This window comes from Carex rostrata, chromosome 7 (genome assembly GCF_964058835.1).
Source record: "Carex rostrata chromosome 7, lpCarRost1.2, whole genome shotgun sequence".
Lineage (NCBI taxonomy): Eukaryota > Viridiplantae > Streptophyta > Magnoliopsida > Poales > Cyperaceae > Carex > Carex rostrata.
Genome location: NC_135924.1, coordinates 9150332 through 9169708, shown reverse-complemented (window position 1 = coordinate 9169708; position 19377 = coordinate 9150332). Strand labels below are relative to the sequence as shown.

The window sequence follows — 19377 nt, the reverse complement described above, 5'->3', positions numbered from 1 at the left end:
GACCGGACATCGAACCGCTAAAGCTTCGGTTCAATGGTTTACTGGTCGGACCGGTGGTTTAACCAGTTTAATTACTGGTTTTTTAAAATATACGTAACTTATTATCTGAGAGCCAAACTGATTATACGCTTTTACATCTTCTATCAAGAAATAATGAGAACATATATGGTTAAATAAAACATGCAATTCTAACAAGCTCTAACAAAAAAAATATCAGGAGAAAGAAAATAGAAGCCCAACAACATAATAGAAGTTAAATATTTTGATTATCTGATATAGCTGACAATTGACATATAATATGTCGCTAGCCTCACAAGTTTGAAGTAGCCTCATAACACAAAATAAAAGTTCAATATTTTCAAGAAAATTAACCAACAACAAATTTAAAATGCTAAAATCTAGATCTGCATTGTAAATAACTAAGTAAAATGCCACTCAATAATTGAAGCACCCTGATACATATCATTGTTAGGATCTGCATGTCCTAGGTCCTCTCCTATGGTTTCTCTAGTCTCGACACTTTGAGTTCCTTGCTCTTGGACTCTTTTTATGTTGTTTATGCACGGATCTTCAATCTCATCATCAGAATCAAATTCATCTAGATTCAAAATTTCATCTACAAAATGAGAAGTGCAAGTAATAATGTAGTAAGATTTGAAAAATAACTTACATTGAAGTTCATAATTCAAACTGGGTCATGAAAATTTTACCATTGTTTTCATTAGTTTGTATCCTGAGTCCTACCATTTGTTTGCGAAATTCCTCAATTTCATCAGCCGTCAACAATGGCGGATCATCCTCCAAAATCCACTTGCCATTATCAGCAAAATCTTCAAAGCTAATAGGATCATAATTTTTCCCACGAAATGATATCCTACAGTTCAATAACTTCTATTTAATTTCTTGTTTAAAAATTTAATTTAATTTCACTTGTAATATCTTTCATACCTTTGATGCAATCTCAAGTTGTATCGAACATATACAAGATCATTCAATCTTTGGTGCTCCATTCTGTTCTTTTTTTTTTTTTGAATGAATGAACTCAAACACACTCCAATTTCTCTCGCATTCGGATGAACTACAAGTTTGACCCAAGATGCGCACTGCTAACTTTTGTAAATTAGGTGTGCTGCTACCATATGTTATCCACCATTCATCTACAAAAATAATGACACATGTGCAGTTTGTGAATAAAACATGTATCGAATCACAAATGCAAACCTAGTCAAATAACTATAATATTAAACACCTTATACAGTCACAAGATACAATAAATATATAGAGCACAAATGCATCAGTGCATAATTTAAGGGGCAAATGAAATACTACATGAAATATTTGTACATACACAAAAAATTTAAGGGGCAACAGCAAAATTGAAACTTCACTGGAACAACATATACACAAGCTAGTGAAATATTCATGAGGCAACTAATCTCTAACAAATAACTTAATGTATTAATCCAAATACTAATAAATTACCTAGAGGCATCAATGAACGATTGCGAATGGCAGTACTCCTTCCAAAATCACCATCCGCATTTCAAAACAACCACAACTCACTTGTCAGATTGGTCTGCAATCCTAATTTTGCATAAGCGAACCTTTCTATCACATCATGCACGTCAGAGATGGTTGCTCGATGTTTTGAAATTTTAGTAATGTCATACTGATAAGATGGATTAAACCAATATCCTGCTGCATGAAGGTTCTTGCTGAGTTGATTATCCCAACGTTTATCAATTATTTCTAGAAATGGTTGCGCCATCGTTTTCTTCCTTTGGAACCTCCGGACAATTTCTTCCTTGGCAGCATGAATAGCACCATACAGGTAACCCATTGCAGGCCTCTCATCACCATCGACAATTCGAAGGACATGGACTAGTGGTTCTGTTATTTGGAAAATTGTTGCACAATTTTTCCAAAACCCTTGATCTAGAACATTTTCTTTGAATTTCTTACCCTTTTTATCTTTTGTATATGCTGATGTTGTCCACTCGTTAGATGTCACCATGGCACACAATGCATCCTTTTGCGCAAAGATGCTTTGTAGAGCAATGAAATTAGTTGCAAAACAGGTTGGTGCTGGTCAGAGTATTTCTCTTCCTTTAGTGAACTGTCTCATCAAATGCAAAGGATAGCAGTGATTGTAAATATACTTCGTTATACTCGATGCTTTATCAACTACTACTCCAACTTCAACCAATTTTCCCATATCCGAGAGCATTAAATTTATGCAATGGGCAGCACAAGGTGACCAATAAAGGGTAGGAAATTCTCGTTCGAGGAGTTTACCTACAAATAATGCAAAAAAATATATATATATTTCAGTCAAAGAGTGAGATGGGTCTGTTTGATCTTATAAGAAGGTATGTGAGAAGGATTTAAAGGTGATAAAAAAAAAACTAGTGCATATGCACCTTATATTAAGCTTATTTTTGTTAAAACTCAACTTAGACTGTAACCGGGGTACACAACTTTTGTACCAGTAGCTGTGAGGTCAATTTACTATCTAGGTAATTTTACAAGTTTTTTTATCTAGAGTTGAGAGAAAACCGACCAACAATATATGGTCAGAATTAAAACCATTAACCAGAATTTATAAAATAAATAAAAGAATATACAAGCAATTTACCTGCAGCGACATAATTGCTTACATTATCAGTCACTATGTGCACTACATTTTCAGGACCAACAAATTGCACAATGCCTTTTAATAGCTTGAACAACATTTCTGCAGTTTTGGATACTTCTGTTGCGTCAATGGACTTCAAGAACACTATTCCCTTCGGGCATTGCACTAAAAAGTTTATCAATGTTCTTCTCCTTTGATCAGTCCAATCGTCAGCCATTATTGTGCAACTAGTCTCCCTCCACACACTACGGAAACCCTCAACCAATTTTTGCACTTTTTCAATGTTTTTTTCAAGCAAATAACCACGAAGATCATGAAAATTCGGACCTCGATAGCCAGGCCCAAAACTAGCAATTTCATCCAACATGGGTTGATAATACTTGGAGTTAGAAGCATTGAAAGGAACCCCGGCATCAACCATCCACTTAGAAACTCTTAAGTCAACCTTCTCTTTGACTTCTTTTGTTTGCAAAACGCTCTTAAGAGATGGTTGAGCACCCGATGTGGTACGAGGCATGAAGTACTCACCAACACCAAGTTTTGCTTTTCTTGTCACAACTTCTGACCTCTTTTGGCTAGCATTTAGTTGCCCTACGTTGAAAGCAATATGTTTGCCCTTGGGTCTAGAACTAGAAGGGGCTGACGAATTGCCAATTTCTTCTTCGTCGTTAGTTAGATCTATATGAGGTTGTTCTTCATCAGAATTCATTTCTTCATCTACCTCATTGAATCGCCTTCTTTTGTTGGCAAACTCTTCGATATTCTGTTGCATTTGAAAACGAACCTCTCCTGGTAACTTTTTGCATGGTTGAACATCTCCTTTTACACCACCTAGGTGCTTCTTGAATCGAGTAATACCACCACCTTGAAATGTTTTCTGACAATAAAGACAAGCAATGGCTTTCACATTTTTATCTTTCACAACAACAATGCGTTCAACACAATGTCCCCAAGCTGGATCAGTTTTGCCTCTTGTAGTAGTTTTCGGAGAAGAAGGTGCGACAGTTCCATTTACTTCAAGTTTCGACATAGTCTCTGCAAAAAAAAATATGCACCCTAATCTAAATCAGCAACTGCTCCTTTTGCATAATTAATAAAACTTTTAACTTAAAATTGAAGAATACTAAATAAAAATTGCTTACTGTAGTTTAATTGTAGTTGACCATTAAAAGGACACAGACTCAAGATTTAATCAACATGGATAATTTTAAGCAAGTAAAAAGTAATTAATCTAACCTTTGAATATGGAGATCAAACTTCATAACTAATATTGCCTCCCACAAGTGTCCCAAATTCTTAGTACGCCAAAATAACTTTTTTCAAATTAAACAAAAGAAACCAGTTCAAATAAGTACAAAAATATGATCAGCATTATATGAAGAAGAAAAGTCTTGTGATCTTCTACGTGCCTTACTTCACCTTTAGCAACACTTGCATTGATATATGGCCTTTGAGAATCCTTTGGACCTTGGCTGTGGTTATTCTGGTAAATGTGCACTTAGCAATGGATACTCAAAGATGGGTGTTTATTACTCATGTTGCCATTTGGGGCTCTATCGTAATTACTTCATAAGCATGGTTTTCATAAATATATAGAGCACAAATGCATCAGTGCATAATTTGTATGGTAGGTGCCATCTGGTCAATATTAGTTTGGTTTTACCTAAGATTTTAGTTTAATGAATGTACTAAAATTTTGGTCAGTACACAGGTAAAGAGGCCGAATATCCACTAAATAACATGCATGAAGGACATGATAACAGATACAAGGTTTTTTTTTCTAATTATTAATGCAAATTTTCTTTTCATATTTTCTAATTAGGAGATGAAGCGGCAATGTGATGATAAAAGGTACATATTATTCAGACCACTTCTACATTTTTTGTCATCTAAGTTGTATGGGTAATTGGGCAAACTACTGTTACGTTACGAAATTTTTACAATTAAATTGAAATGATTTAAAAGGAAGAACCGATAAATTGTGTTAATAAAATGGAAGTTTAAACCTTAATTAAGGTTTCCCTAAATAAGTAAGTTAATTGTGAATTGAAACCGCGTCGAAATTTCGAGATTTCGGAACCTTATGGGCTCAGTGCGGATTAGATTGACCGCAGTGCGGATCAACCTCATCCGCAGTGGCTCAGGATTTTTCTGGAATTTTGACAAAAATATGACTAAGTAGTGAGTGCGGGTGAGGGATCCGCAGTGCGGATTAGTTTAGCCGCACTCATGAATTTCTGTATTGCACTGAATTTTCCTGAAATCGGCTAAGTAGTGAGTGCGGATGAGGTTGAACCGCAGTGCGGATCAGGTTCATCCGCAGTAGGCTCGGACTTTTCCTGGATTCGGCTGACAACCGACTAAGTCTCGAGTGCGGATTAGGTAACCCGCAGTGCGGATTGGCTAATCCGCATTCAGGGTAATTTTAACCCTAAAACCCAAATTAAACCTTCTCTCTCTCTCACTTCACCATTATCCCCATTTCTAAGTTATTTTCGGTTAAGAGAGAAGGAAAAGATCCCGTGAGTTTCCGGTTCTTCCAGACTCCCGATTGTTGCGAGAAATCGAGTTTGAAACCGAGAAAGCAGCCGAGGATCTCTCAGAACCCTTCTATTTGGTATTTCTTTCTCTCCTTTTTACTTTCGAAACCTCGAATTTTCTCGATTTCTCGGATTCTCGTTTTAAACCCGAGATTTGTGCTCGAATTGCTCGAGGACTAGTTCCTCTACACTTCTTACTAGTTTGTTTGTCATTCTTTTTCCCGATTTCTTCCGATTTATGAAATCTGATTTCTAGGGTTTCGTGCCAAAATTGAAAGTTGGCCTAATCGTGATTTGATTTGCTTAACCCGACCAATTAGACTTGTAATCGGTAGGGTTGCCTCCTGATCGTGAATTTCTAGAACATTTAACGACTGATTTGAGATTTTGACCAAATTAGGGTTAACCAAACGGTAAATTGAAATGAACCGAGAACCAAAGTAGTAAAGCGGTGATTGATGGTTACCAAAGTGACATAGTATAAGGCTAGAGGGCCTAGAAGGAATTGTGTACCGTTTGGTGAGGTTTTGGTAAGAAAGAAGGAACCGAAAAGAATCGATACCAAACCATGAGAACTGATTTAGGACTGTACAAGCCCTAAGTAAACGTATAGACCACTGAACCCGAATTAAACCAAGTATACGTATGATATAGGTGTAGGCTCGGTCGAGCAAGAACTTGCGAGACCATACGAGACGTCCGATCCTTAGCTTAAGCGATACGCTCGTCAAACAGGTGCGGGATTCTTGGACTTGTTTGATACTTTATTTTCAGGAATTAAACTGTTTATTCGTTTGTCATGTTGAATGATTAATTGTTGCATACTTTGGAATTCATACTGCATATTGATTCTTGCATAAATGAGAATGATTGAATTGTTTTAGTTAAGGTTGATTTGCATGTTGGTACGGTTATTAATTGTTTAGTTCTATGAATTGTGCTTGTTGTGAATGAATCTGCCAGGCCGACCTGTTTAGGTGGCTGGATAAGGTAACGGTGACCTATCCGTTGACCTGTGTTTATGAATTTGCCAGGCCGACCTGTTTAGGTGGCTGGATAAGGTGACGCTGCTGACTTATGCGTTGACCTGTGAGAATTTGCCAGACCGACCTGTTTAGGTGGCTGGATAAGGTGACGCTGCTGACTTATGCGTTGACCTGTTAGAATTTGCCAGACCGACCTGTTTAGGTGGCTGGATAAGGTGACGCTGCTGACTTATGCGTTGACCTGTTATGATTTTGCGAGACTGACCTATATGTGTGGCTTTGATAAATATATTTGTTGAGATTAAGCAAAGTTGACCTGTATAGGTAACTTTGATTCCGTGTGTTGCATTGTGTCAAGTTGACCTGTATTGGTGACTTGTAACCGGACCTTAGGAAATGGTTAAGCCAAACAGCAATTGCAGATGGGTGTCTGATAAAGGGTCCAACGGTTGGCCATCTGTAGGCGTCTGTAACCCTACAGATGTGGGTTTGATAACGGTTCAGCTCGAGATAACATTTGTAATTGCTACAAGCCCAATTGAACTGAGTTAGGAATCGAGTTAAGCCAAAGTATATGTTGTGTTTGAAATCCATATTGTAAATTCCGTAAACTGTGTTTCAGGTTGATTAACTGTTGTCGAGTAGTGGCATTCTGTTATTTATGTTTCTTATATAACTGTTGCATTGTTATTGTTTGGGTTTCATCTTTGAATATAGAGTTTGATTGCAAGTCCAATAATTCAAATGTGGCAAATTTTCGCACTGAGAATTTATTCTCACCCCCACCTTCCCCGTTATGTTACAGGTGCTGGTGCGACGGATTCCGGAGAGGCACGAGAGTAGTAGGCCTTAGTAGCTTACCAGTATACGACCCTAGATGTGTTTTTGTTGTATAGATTTAGGGTAGGCCTCGTGGTTGGTATCCGGAGGAGATACTTATATTGTACTATTTACTGTCCAGACTGTGTACTCTGATTTTATATTAGAAACTCGTTTTGAATTGCGTGTTGTTTGGTTTAAATTGTGATTAGCCTTGTAAGCATACACGGCGTTGTATGCTTACGGCGGGGGACTGTTACTACCCGTGGCCGCGGGGTGTGACAGCTCTCTTCGGTGGTATCAGAGCTCAAGGTTTAAACCCTAACCGGACTGATAGGATACGTGAGTGGGGTACGTTATACTTGGGGTCGCACGGCTAACGACTCGTTCGTTCTATGAGATAAGTATATGCAAATCTAATGACTATTTTCTTCTTATTTAAGAACTATGGAAGGACGCCGAGGTAGGGGACGACCTAGAACTAGGAACCCACTGAACGAACCGATCGTTCATGCGAGCGAGGCCGGATCTGCAGGGCCTGAGGTCCAGAGAGTTGATCTTGGACCTGTAGGTGCGCAGAACCGGGATCGAGATTTAGACGAGAGGTTGATCGCGGCTTACGAGAGAGGTCGCCAAGCAGAAATACGTGAGGTGGCACCGGAGGCTCCCCGAGGAGGTCCGGAAGATTTTAGGAGGTTGTACGACTCCTTCATGCGCCTTAATCCACCTCGGTTTAATGGCACTGGTGAGTATGCTGCTGCTGAAGAATGGCTCGCGAGCGTGAGTGCGAAGCTAGTTCTATGTAGAGCACCAGAACAAGATATGGTGGAGCTGGCAGAGCAACAGTTGGAAGAGGGTGTTAGGTTCTGGTGGGATGGAGCCCGACGTAGCTATGTCGGGGAGGAGGCCAAGATTCCGTGGGAGTGGTTTGAATTGCAGTTCACTCGACGGTTTCTGAGTAACATCCAGCGAGAGGCGCTGCGGAGGAAGTTCCTAGACTTAAAGCAGAGTGGGCGAGCAGTGGCGGAGTATAACAACGAGTTCCTTGCCTTGTCCAGGTACGCGATTGATATACAGACTGATGTGGTGAGATACCATAGGCAGTACCTGGATGGACTGGATGGGGGGATATCGATGATTGTAGATACCCCTATGGCTACTGAGTTGCAGGCCATGATGGATCACGCTGAGCAAGTGGAGTTGCACAGCAAGAGAAGGAGGTCGGAGATGACAGAGAGGAATGTCAAGCAGAGGGAGGGCCAAAACCGACAATTTAGGTCAAGGGGAGGACCGTCGACAGTTAGACCACCCCTGAGACAGTTCATGGCACCTAGACCCCCTCCGAGGCAGATAGCAGCACCGGTACTCCGGCCGGGTTTTGTTTCTGTGTGGTGCCGTTCATGCAACCAGGCACACTCTGAGAGCGATTGCAGACGCCACAACCAAGCGTGTTACACCTGCGGCAGCATGGAGCATTGGGCAAGAGAGTGCCCGAATGCGGCACTAGGGTTCCAGAGGAGCGGCGGTGGCAGAGGGCCCATGGGACGTGGATCTGGTAGACCACCATTCCGTGGTCGAGGTGCTTCCCAAACCAGCGGGGGCAGGATTGGAGGTCGAGTGGCTGCCCACGCACTCGGTATAGCAGAGGTTGCATATGACGCAACGAGGACGCTGGAGGAAGGTGAAGGCTCGCAACCGTCTGACTCTCGAGCTGATGTGATGACAGGTATACTTTCTATCTCGGATGAGAGTGCCTATTGTTTGATAGATACCGGGTGTAGCCATTCCATTGTATCGAAGGCTTGGGTAGAAAAGTATAAATGGTCAACTGAAACCAATAACCAAGTCCTGAGTGTCCAAACCCCTTTCGGTTCGACTGACCGAAAAATAACCATATGCCGAAACCGAAAAGTCAGAGTTGATGGAAGGGATCTCGAGATAGACCTGTTGGTTATGGAGATCACGGGTTACGACGCCCTATTGGGGATGGATTGGTTAACAAGACATGCCGCGACGATCGACTGCCCGCACCGCAGGATTTGTTTTGTGACCGCAAAAGGTGGTATGTCGTGCATGCTAAACTGTAGAAAGGTTGGAGGGTTGATACCGTGCATCTCGGCTGTGGAAGTTAGGCACCTGATCGATTCAGGGTGCACTGCATATCTGGCGGCAATAGTGTACACTGATACGGAAGTTCCTGAGATGAATACGATTCCAGTGGTGTCGGAGTTCGTGGATGTGTTTCCGGAAGAAATAGTCGGATTACCACCGGAACGAGAAGTGGAGTTTGGCATAGAAGTGGTACCGGGTACGACACCAATTTCAAAGAGTCCGTATCGTATGGCTCCTGCTGAATTGAAAGAACTCAAGGCCCAATTAGAAAAGATGCTGGAAAGCGGGTTTATTAGACCGAGCACCTCTCCATGGGGTGCTCCGGTGCTGTTTGTGAAGAAGAAGGATGGTACCTTGCGGTTATGTATCGACTACCGTGAATTGAACAAGGTGACCGTCAAGAATAGATACCCGTTACCCCGAATCGATGACTTGTTTGATCAGCTGCAAGGATCTTCGATCTACTCCAAGATAGACTTGAGAACGGGGTACCACCAGCTGAGAATACGTCCGACTGACGTGGAAAAGACAGCCTTCCGAACGCGCTATGGGTATTACGAATATATGGTGATGCCGTTCGGGCTAACGAACGCTCCGGCTGCATTTATGGACATGATGCAGCGAGTGTTTCACGACCTATTGGATTTAATGGTGGTGGTGTTCATCGATGACATCCTGATATATTCAAGGTCACGTGAGGAGCATGAGGTACATCTGCGGATAGTGCTGCAGAGATTGAGAGATCATCAACTATTCGCGAAGTTTTCGAAGTGTGAGTTCTGGCTTGAGAGGGTGGCCTTCCTGGGGCACGTGATATCAGGTGAAGGGTTGGCCGTGGATTCAGAAAAGATTCGGGCGGTGACCGATTGGAAGAGGCCGGAAACAGTTACGAAGATTCGCAGTTTTCTGGGGCTAGCCGGATATTATAGAAGGTTCGTACTGGGATTCTCACAGTTAGCTGCTCCCCTTACGAAGCTTTTGCATAAAGGTGTGAAGTTCGAGTGGGGTGCCACTCAAGATCAAAGCTTTGAGGAGTTGAAGAATCGGTTGGTAACTGCACCGGTTCTTGCCATGCCCATCACCGACGAGGAGTATACCGTTTACACCGACGCATCCGGATCTGGTTTGGGAGGTGTACTGATGCAGAAGGACCATGTTATAGCATATGCTTCTCGGCAGTTACGGTCGCACGAACAAAATTATCCGACCCATGATCTGGAGCTAGCTGCAGTGATCTTCGCTTTAAAAATTTGGCGGCATTACCTGTATGGAGTGAAGTGCCGTATCTTCACGGATCACCAAAGTTTGAAGTATATCTTCACTCAAAGGGAGTTAAATTTGAGGCAGAGGAGATGGTTGGAACTGATGAAGGACTACGATCTGGATATCCAGTATCATGCCGGAAAGGCAAACGTGGTAGCAGATGCGCTAAGCCGGAAGAGTCAGATCAATCTGGCATCGATTATCACCAGCGAGACACACATTCTCGAAGAAATGAGAAGAATGAATCTGCACGTGGGTGCATCCCGTGAGTTTGCATTGGAAACCTCATCTCGATTGATTGGAGCGAGCAATAGTGCAGGTACAGCTACAGTTGCCTCGATTATCTTGGCCGCGGTCGAGGTTCGACCAGAGTTACACGAACAGATTCGAGCAGCACAACAAGGGGACCCAAAGTGCCAGAAGTTCCGACAACATTTCGAGTCAAATGCAGACTCGCCATTTCAACTCCACGAAGATGGTATTCTGCGGTTCCATAACCGCATATGCGTTCCGAATGACTCAGAACTGAAGAATCTGATTCTGTCAGAAGCACATGACTCGGGGTATACCATTCACCCTGGTGAAGTCAAGATGCATCAAGATCTAAAGCGATATTTCTGGTGGCCAAAGATGAAAAGGAACGTACAAGGCTATGTTGAGAAATGTCAGATCTGTCAGCAAGTCAAAGCGGATAGACGAAAGAGGGCGGGACTGCTAAGACCTTTGGAGATACCCATGCGGAAATTCGAGTCTATCACTATGGACTTCGTGACTGGATTTCCGAGAACCGTTGGACGATATGATGCCATATGGGTGATAGTGGATCGGCTGACGAAGATTGCACACTTCATTCCACTCCGGATCGAGACATCCGGAAGAGAGTTGGCTGACCTGTTCTTGCAATACCAATTTAAATACCATGGATGTTCACGGCACATTGTCTCTGACCGAGACACTCGATTTACGTCTCACTTTTGGGGAAGCTTTCAAGAAGCCATGGGCACGAAACTGAGATTCAGTACAGCCCATCATCCGCAAACCGACGGTCAATCCGAACGAACAATCCAAACATTGGAGGACATGCTTCGATCCTGTGCTTTAAGTTTCCGAGAATCTTGGATCAACCACTTGTACTTGGTAGAGTTTGCGTACAACAATAGCTACCATTCGAGTATCGGAATGTCACCACAAGAGGCACTTACAGGACAGCAGTGTCGCACACCGCTGTGGTGGGGACCCGCAGGTACGTATTCACCTACCGGGCCTCAGATGTTAGAAGAGATTGCTGAAACGACGAAAGTCGTTTTGAGTCGGCTTAAGTCGGCCCAAGAGCGAAAAAAGAAATATGCGGATGTGCATAGAAGACCGTTGGAGTTTCAAGAAGGGGATCACGTGTGGCTTCGAGTTTCACCCGTCAGGGGTGTACACCGATTTGGCGTATCAGGCAAGTTAAGTCCTAGATATATTGGACCGTTTCAGATTTTGAGGCGAATGGGACCGGTGGCATATGAGCTTGCATTGCCACCAGCATTGGACCGGGTTCATCCGGTGTTTCATGTGTCACAATTGCGCCGATACGTACGAGATCCGTCTCATTGCATTGATCACTCGGACCTGCATGTCCAAGGTGACTTGTCCTATCAAGAAGAGCCAATGCAGATATTGGACCGAAAAGAACAGCAACTTCGGAGCAAAACGATTAAACTTGTCCTGGTTAAATGGGGACGCCATTCGACTAAAGAAGCAACATGGGAACATGAGGAAACCATTCGTGAGAAGTACCCGGAACTATTCAACGAATCAGGTACGCAATTTAGTTCAGAGGACTGAACTTTATTCTAAGGGGGGGAGAAATGTTACGTTACGAAATTTTTACAATTAAATTGAAATGATTTAAAAGGAAGAACCGATAAATTGTGTTAATAAAATGGAAGTTTAAACCTTAATTAAGGTTTCCCTAAATAAGTAAGTTAATTGTGAATTGAAACCGCGTCGAAATTTCGAGATTTCGGAACCTTATGGGCTCAGTGCGGATTAGATTGACCGCAGTGCGGATCAACCTCATCCGCAGTGGCTCAGGATTTTTCTGGAATTTTGACAAAAATATGACTAAGTAGTGAGTGCGGGTGAGGGATCCGCAGTGCGGATTAGTTTAGCCGCACTCATGAATTTCTGTATTGCACTGAATTTTCCTGAAATCGGCTAAGTAGTGAGTGCGGATGAGGTTGAACCGCAGTGCGGATCAGGTTCATCCGCAGTAGGCTCGGACTTTTCCTGGATTCGGCTGACAACCGACTAAGTCTCGAGTGCGGATTAGGTAACCCGCAGTGCGGATTGGCTAATCCGCATTCAGGGTAATTTTAACCCTAAAACCCAAATTAAACCTTCTCTCTCTCTCACTTCACCATTATCCCCATTTCTAAGTTATTTTCGGTTAAGAGAGAAGGAAAAGATCCCGTGAGTTTCCGGTTCTTCCAGACTCCCGATTGTTGCGAGAAATCGAGTTTGAAACCGAGAAAGCAGCCGAGGATCTCTCAGAACCCTTCTATTTGGTATTTCTTTCTCTCCTTTTTACTTTCGAAACCTCGAATTTTCTCGATTTCTCGGATTCTCGTTTTAAACCCGAGATTTGTGCTCGAATTGCTCGAGGACTAGTTCCTCTACACTTCTTACTAGTTTGTTTGTCATTCTTTTTCCCGATTTCTTCCGATTTATGAAATCTGATTTCTAGGGTTTCGTGCCAAAATTGAAAGTTGGCCTAATCGTGATTTGATTTGCTTAACCCGACCAATTAGACTTGTAATCGGTAGGGTTGCCTCCTGATCGTGAATTTCTAGAACATTTAACGACTGATTTGAGATTTTGACCAAATTAGGGTTAACCAAACGGTAAATTGAAATGAACCGAGAACCAAAGTAGTAAAGCGGTGATTGATGGTTACCAAAGTGACATAGTATAAGGCTAGAGGGCCTAGAAGGAATTGTGTACCGTTTGGTGAGGTTTTGGTAAGAAAGAAGGAACCGAAAAGAATCGATACCAAACCATGAGAACTGATTTAGGACTGTACAAGCCCTAAGTAAACGTATAGACCACTGAACCCGAATTAAACCAAGTATACGTATGATATAGGTGTAGGCTCGGTCGAGCAAGAACTTGCGAGACCATACGAGACGTCCGATCCTTAGCTTAAGCGGTACGCTCGTCAAACAGGTGCGGGATTCTTGGACTTGTTTGATACTTTATTTTCAGGAATTAAACTGTTTATTCGTTTGTCATGTTGAATGATTAATTGTTGCATACTTTGGAATTCATACTGCATATTGATTCTTGCATAAATGAGAATGATTGAATTGTTTTAGTTAAGGTTGATTTGCATGTTGGTACGGTTATTAATTGTTTAGTTCTATGAATTGTGCTTGTTGTGAATGAATCTGCCAGGCCGACCTGTTTAGGTGGCTGGATAAGGTAACGGTGACCTATCCGTTGACCTGTGTTTATGAATTTGCCAGGCCGACCTGTTTAGGTGGCTGGATAAGGTGACGCTGCTGACTTATGCGTTGACCTGTGAGAATTTGCCAGACCGACCTGTTTAGGTGGCTGGATAAGGTGACGCTGCTGACTTATGCGTTGACCTGTTAGAATTTGCCAGACCGACCTGTTTAGGTGGCTGGATAAGGTGACGCTGCTGACTTATGCGTTGACCTGTTATGATTTTGCGAGACTGACCTATATGTGTGGCTTTGATAAATATATTTGTTGAGATTAAGCAAAGTTGACCTGTATAGGTAACTTTGATTCCGTGTGTTGCATTGTGTCAAGTTGACCTGTATTGGTGACTTGTAACCGGACCTTAGGAAATGGTTAAGCCAAACAGCAATTGCAGATGGGTGTCTGATAAAGGGTCCAGCGGTTGGCCATCTGTAGGCGTCTGTAACCCTACAGATGTGGGTTTGATAACGGTTCAGCTCGAGATAACATTTGTAATTGCTACAAGCCCAATTGAACTGAGTTAGGAATCGAGTTAAGCCAAAGTATATGTTGTGTTTGAAATCCATATTGTAAATTCCGTAAACTGTGTTTCAGGTTGATTAACTGTTGTCGAGTAGTGGCATTCTGTTATTTATGTTTCTTATATAACTGTTGCATTGTTATTGTTTGGGTTTCATCTTTGAATATAGAGTTTGATTGCAAGTCCAATAATTCAAATGTGGCAAATTTTCGCACTGAGAATTTATTCTCACCCCCACCTTCCCCGTTATGTTACAGGTACTGGTGCGACGGATTCCGGAGAGGCACGAGAGTAGTAGGCCTTAGTAGCTTACCAGTATACGACCCTAGATGTGTTTTTGTTGTATAGATTTAGGGTAGGCCTCGTGGTTGGTATCCGGAGGAGATACTTATATTGTACTATTTACTGTCCAGACTGTGTACTCTGATTTTATATTAGAAACTCGTTTTGAATTGCGTGTTGTTTGGTTTAAATTGTGATTAGCCTTGTAAGCATACACGGCGTTGTATGCTTACGGCGGGGGACTGTTACTACCCGTGGCCGCGGGGTGTGACAACTACATGAACTATTTTTCGTCACTTCTAGTGCTTCTGTTCATGTATCAAGGACCATCCGCGTTGGTTTGAGCATTACAACAAACACCTTTAATGCATTATTCTATTTAATAAAATGATCTCAAAAATTCAATCTTTTCAAGTGCATGGACTACAAATTCAAATTAAGTGATTAAAAGAGATTACTTACGGTATTTTGTGCAGGTTTGATTTCGTTTCAAGTTTAGTCTTCAGAATGCCCTTGAGCCACTGTGCAATACACCACACTAAAAATAAGAAGATTGAAGGAGAAAGCCAAATAGAAAGAGGAATGAGAACCAATTTCTTATTTCTTTCCATCTTAACCAGTGGAGAAAAGGGGCAGGAAATGAAAAACTTGGCGAATTCGAAAGATGCACAAAATCAGATTTCAACAAGAAGAAGATACGGATATTTTATCAAATTGGATTTGAACCGGTACTTTTAAGCAGTTTTATTCAACGACTTAATACATGAACCGGCCGGTAAAATTGGTTTTCACCGATACAATAGCGATAGAATTGCTGAAGCGATAAATTATCTGAACCGAACCGGACAGGTGACCGGTTCCGGTTTTTTCCGGCCGAACCGTCCGGTCCGGTCCGGTTCTGATAACACTAGTTACAACTACCCTATTCTCTTGCTATATGGAGGCACTACTAGAGTGCTGCAAACAGCTTCAATTGGAGTGTTATTTTAGGATTGCAACCACCATCTTCTCTTGCCATCTAGGGATACTACTATTGTGCTGCAAAGACCTTTAATTAGAGTATTGTATTAGGATTACAACTGACATCTTTTGTTGCCATCTGGAAACATTACTAGAGTGTTGCAGAGACCTTTAATTGGAGTATTGTATTTGGGTTGCAACTATCATCTTCTCTTGCCATATGGAGACACTATTAGAGTGCTACAAAGACCTTCAATTTAAGTGTTGTATTAGGGTTGCAACTACCCTCTTTTCTTGCTATATGGAGACACTATTAGTGTGCTGCAAAAATCTTTATTTGGAGTGTTGTATTAGGTCTATACCTACCCTCTTCTCTTGTAATAGGAAAACACTACTAGAGTGCTGCAAACACTTTTAACTAGAGAGTGGTATTAGTGTTGCAACTACTTTATTCTCTTGCTATATAGAGACACTAATGTGTTGCAATGACCTTCAATTGGAGTGTTGTATTCAGGTTATAATTACCATTTCTCTTGTCATATGGAGACACTACTAGAGTGCTGCAAACAGCTTCAATTGGAGTGTTGTATTAGGATTGCAACCACCCTCTTCTCTTACCATATGGGGACACTACTAGTGTGTTGCAAAATATTTTCAATTGGAGTGTTGTATTAAGGTTACAACTACTCTCTTCTTTTTCCATCTAAAGACTACTAGAGTGTTGCAACTAAGTTTAGTTGGAGTGTTGTATTATAATTTTACTATATAGATATAAATACTTGTGTTCTTTGAACTATATACTTCAAGATTTGACTATTAATATTAAAAAAAAAGTTATAGATCTAGAACGATTGCGGTCCCCACAAGCAATTATGGCAGTTTAGGTGCGGGTACAATGTCAGAAATTTCAAAAATAGGTGCGGGTACGATTATTTAAAAATAATTAATTTATCATTTACATTGTTTACTATATAGATATAAATATTTGTGTTCTTTGAACTATATACTTCAAGATTTGACTATTAATATTTTAAAATAAACTTACAGATCTAGAACAGTTGCGGTCCCCACAAGCAATTATGGCAGTTTAGGTGCGGGTACGACATTAGAAATTTCAAAAAAAAAGTGCAGATATGATTATTTAAAAATAATTAATTTATCATTTACATTGTTTACTATATAAATATAAATATTTGTGTTCTTTGGACTATATACTTCAAAATTTGACTATTAATATTAAAAAAAAGTTACAGATCTGAAGTGTAGTTATGACAGTTTGGTCCCTACAAACAATTATATATGACAGTTTAGGTGTAAATACTGTAACGCGGGTATCATATGAGCTTCCTTAATTAATATAATCACAAAACTTCTCGAATTGGATACTTTCAGATTTCAAGTGTCAGCATGTCACCAACTTTGTTCATTTTTTATGGTCCTGTTTGACTCCGTCTGACGAATTTAAGTGTCAGACACTGTTAATTTAGCAGATATCAATGACCATTCAGTGCTGGATTTTAAAATGAACAAAGTTCCCACTTACTATTTTTCTTCACTTGTTCATCTGCCAATATTTAATATAATTTGTTCTCGAATTAAATTCAACAGATACATATAGCATAATTACTGTGGATATAGCAGATACCAATGATTAAGTTTGTCTTTGTCTGCTTTTGTATAAAGTGAAGGCATTAGGCAACCAGTGCGCTTGAGTCCAAATAATTTTCAAAATTATACCAGTCCTGGCATTAAATTCAGCCACACGTTAAATATAATTTGTGTGATTTTTTTTTTTTGAGAAAATTACAGCGTATGATGAAATCTAGAGCTGGGACATAGCTTCAAAATGATTTTAACTGTAGTTATTTTTTGAACTTCGTTTCAAAGAGAATTATATATTAAGAGAAACGTTGTTTCGAAAATAAAATAATTATTATTTTGATTTAGAAAATTTTGTGCAGGGATAAATTCATTTTCAAATCATTAAAGATATATATAAAGATAAAGAACACCGTAGAGTAATGCAACAAAGAATTACAAAAAAGTCTTATTTTAAGAATTATATTACATCATATTTGCAATTAATGCATATTATTAAATGAGGAGAGAAGATAATAATACCAAAGCATTCGTTTAAAATAAGAAAAGATAAATTAAATCAGACAGATAAAAATATAGATGATATATCACTAACAAAAAAAAATATAGATTAATTTCTGCAGAATCATTTTTTCCGCCATACCTTAAATTTACGGAAGCCTTTAAAATTAATATCAAATTAAAATAAAAGGTCCGTGTCACTTCCGATCACATCATGTATCCGAACGGATCTAGAATTTTCATGAGAGATTAAAAAATAACGAATCGGATTTAAATCTATTAACTAATTGGATACTCAATAAAAACCAATGCTTTACCTTATACTTTTTACTACTCAGACTTATAAATTATGATGCTCTAATTTATAATCTAATTATCAATTATAATTTATTGTTTTATTTTAACCCTAAATTTAATTCAAATTACAAATTAAAAATCCAGAGAGGAGCAAAAAATAAATTTAAAAAGAGTAAAATCAATCAGAACATATAAATCTTCTTAAAACTCAAAATCCGGAGAAAAGAGGGAACTGCCCTCTGATTTCATATGGAGGTCCGCGGCTGCATGCCTGCATGTACCTGAATTCCAACTGGTTGAGATAGAACGCTCTCTTGCATCTAAAAAGCATACTAATAACAAACAGTAGATGGAGTTGCAACCATCTCATATTAATTCTCATTAATACAGGATTCTGATATGTCCCACATATTTTATCTCTTCATATATAACATCAAGCAACAGTAATTTTGTCTCCATAAAAATAACTAAGGCCCTGTTCGGCAACCTTATTGAAAATAGGAATCCAAAATTTTGAACTGAAAATTACTGTTTACGTAGGAAAAAAAAATTCAGTCAAAGTGAATTGTTTTTTTTCCATATGAACAGTAACTTTCTTTTTACTGCCGAACAGGGCCTAAACTTACAAAAAGTTTGAACACGTTAAATGTTGATTCAGATTGAGAATTTTAAGTGCAGGCTTTTTTGCTGATAAATATAAAAAATCTGAAAACCTATGTCTATATGTAGACAGTATTCTGATTTCTGAATTGTATCCGAATTTTAGGTATATGTTTTTTAATTTCTTTAAAGAAATAAGATATTATAGTTATTCTTTGTGAAAAGTGAGTGAGTGAGACAGGAAAAGTCCTTCTAAACAAGCAAATCAAATTTGTACAATTTTGATTTTACTTGTTCCAAAAACAGCAGCAGATAAAGACCCAACTTGAAAAAAAAAAAAAAAAAACCACCTAAAAAGTTTTGTGTTATGCAAAACTTGTAAAATATCTGTAAAACTGGCCCGAGGCCTGGTTTGTCTTTGGAGCTCTATATAATTTGTGTGACATTAAATGGGCCATAAGCCAGAAAAGGCTACAATTTGCTGGGCTTGTAAGTAACAACCTTCAGGCTAGAATAAACCTGGACCAATTTTTGAATTCAATTTTTCTGAAGCCTGTTTTTATGTGCTCCGAACACCTTAAAAAGTAACGCAAAGTTTAAATTTTGATCCGGACCATCCGATCATAGTTCGGGCCAAGCCGGCGTGAGGTGGTATCGACGGAGACCCTTTAATATTCGTGCCATAGCAAATCTAACGGTCAGGATCTAAAATTAAAATTTGGTGATTCTAATTCGGATTTTAAGTACATTCTTATGCTTTGTACATTACAAGCG

The 19377-nt window shown here is 39.9% G+C and overlaps 1 pseudogene across 1 annotated transcript; it reads right to left on the bottom strand.

Moving 5' to 3' along the window:
* Positions 1 to 419: 419 nt before the first annotated feature.
* Positions 420 to 3665, bottom strand: LOC144557118 (uncharacterized; annotated as a pseudogene). The gene is made up of 5 exons (XR_013512551.1): positions 2636 to 3665; positions 1483 to 2295; positions 949 to 1157; positions 711 to 874; positions 420 to 616 (listed from the first exon to the last, which is right to left on the bottom strand). The product of XR_013512551.1 is annotated as an uncharacterized LOC144557118 (transcript).
* Positions 3666 to 19377: the final 15712 nt, after the last annotated feature.